The following is a 2,632-nucleotide window of genomic DNA, read 5'->3' as shown; positions in this document are numbered from 1 at the left end:
CGCTACTCTGCTCTTGTGAGACCTCACTTGGAGTATTGTGTGCAGTTCTGGTGTCCTCAACATAAAAAGGACATGGAACTGTTGGAACAAGTCCAGAGAAGGGCCATGAGGATGATCAGGGGAGTGCAGCACCTCCCGTATGAAGACAGGCTGAGGAAGTTGGGGCTGTTCAGCCTGGAGAAGAGAAGGCTGTGTGGAGACCTCATAGCCGCCTTCCAGTATCTGAAGGGGGCTATAGGGATGCTGGGGAGGGACTCTTCATTAGAGTCTGTAGTGACAGGACAAGGGGTAACGGGTTCAAACTTAAACAGGGGAAGTTTAGATTGGATATAAGGAGGAAATTCTTTCCTGTTAGGGTGGTGAGGCACTGGAATAGGTTGCCCAAGGAGGTTGTGAATGCTCCATCCCTGGCAGTGTTCAAGACCAGGTTGGACGAGGCCTTGGGTGATATGATTTAGCATAAGGTGTCCCTGCCCACAGCAGGGAGGTTGGAACTAGAGGATCTTAAGGTCCTTTCCAACCCTAATGATTCTATGATTCTATGATCTTGGAGTCTGATTTGATTATTGTACTTATACAAACACAAATGAAAGCTTATTAATTATGTTGGAAATTTCAAGGGTTTTTTTAGAACTCAGGCATTGTACCTGAATTTGTATGTGTAAGTCTTATAGGATGGATTTATGTCTAATGGCCATTAGCAAGTAAGCAAGATTTTTGGTCTTTATATCAAGTTATCTTTTCTTGTTTCAGTAGGAGGTAAACGCACAGCATGCAAGGCTCTCTTTGAAATACCGCAAACTTGCTTCAGTCTGGATGATTTCAAGAATTGCAAAGATTTTTTTATAAAGTTTACTGTTCATCCCATTTCCTGTAATCGTGTGTTGTTACATCTCAGTGACTTTCCTGGTCTTCTATTTGTATGAATTTTGAATGGTCACTATGTTTGGGATTTACTTACTGCTGATGGGAAACATTCCTTCTCTTCTCCCAACACTCTGGTGGAGGGCCAGGAAAATTTCCAGCAGGGCTGAGAATAGAATCCAGGAAAATAGGAATGGATGACCACCCTTTCATATTTAGGGGTTTTTAGAGACTAGAAATGTCCTCCAGTATTTTTGTTTAGCTACTGGACCCAAACCCCTGTCAGCAGAACCATTATGGAAACTAGCCTACCATTAGTTAACTCCTCCCTCTTGGCTGTAAAGTTGCAGCTGCAGAAAGGAATCTGCAAACTTTAGTGCTTTTTGAAGCACATACATCTGCATTAGCATCCCCAGGATCAGCCACAGGTGACTATGATGTGGAAAGCCACATATCAACTCCAATGGTATCCCTTCACACAAATTATAACAGTGTCCTTAAAATTTTGATGTCCACGGAAGAGGTTTGCAATTGTCCCACACAAAGAAACAGAGGGTGAAGCTAGTGCTTTTCTATTTCCCTCTTAATTTATGCTTATGTGAATCTTCCACTTCAGGTATTCCAATAAACTGTGGGAAAATTTGAACTCAAGGACATCACTCTGTGTTTGTATAATTGCTTAATATGCTGAGCTAGGATATTTCCTGAAAAAAAAAAAAAAGAAAAAAAAGAAAGAAAAGAAAAGAAAATGCTTTAGAGATCTGACAACAAAAGGTTGCATAGAAGCAGCCTCAGTTTTACCAGTTAGAAAGCATTCAGACTTCCATCAAGTGCTTTTTATTTTTATGGCTCTCTGCATTCTGACTACTAAGTAAAACAGGATTCTTTCAAATTCCTGGGCATTTTGCCACCACTTTGGGCCATGGGTCCAATAAAAATCATTAGCAAAACATAAATTTTATCCAGTGGGCTTTCCTGAACATGTGCAAATGTTCGTAAAGTTAGAGAACAAAAATCCATATGTTGTATCTTACATGCTTGGAATGCGTTGAGTTTAACTACTTTAGAGTAAGTTCATATGAATATCCTGACATTTTTATATCAAATTAGGACACATGTGGTTCAAGTACCACAATAAGAATTCTGATTAAATAAACAGACTGCCATTACATTCCAGAAGATGAAAACCAATCACTGTAAAAAGCACCGCTTTTTCATCTTTACTGTGTTATACTACCAGTAAACTATAATATTCATGAAATATCCAGATTTTCTTAGGCGGAAATTTGCCTTTTTAAAATAGAAAGTTTCCATCTTTAACAGAGTTAACATTTCCTGCAGGAAAGCAAGACTCTTGAGATATCTGGGTGTGTGTGTGTGAAATTTAGTATTCAGTAAAAAAACATTTTTATGGGATATTTTAGACTAATTTTTAAACATATATAACTTGCTTTCTTGACAGGACTAGCTTATCTGACTTGCTAAGAAGTACACAGTATTGTTTAGCTACAAGTTTGATAAATCTGAAAAAATCCCCAACAAACTACTTTTTGCTTGTCTTTGTATTATCTTGAATAAGCAAGACATCTAATATTTTGGTTTTTTTTTCTCACATTGTTTTTTTTCTAGCCTAGTGTCAAGTAGAAACATGCTTTTAATGTGAAAGTAAAAACAACAGAAGCAATCTGTAAACTTTAAAGATACTAATACCTCAGCAGCACCCAACTGCTAACATGTAAACATGTTGGGTCTGATGAATATGACACAA

Source organism: Pezoporus occidentalis, unplaced genomic scaffold, assembly GCF_034315485.1.
Source record: "Pezoporus occidentalis ecotype Australia unplaced genomic scaffold, CSIRO_AGI_Poc_V1 ctg27, whole genome shotgun sequence".
NCBI classification, from domain to species: Eukaryota; Metazoa; Chordata; class Aves; order Psittaciformes; family Psittacidae; genus Pezoporus; species Pezoporus occidentalis.
This window is presented reverse-complemented; position numbering follows the sequence as displayed.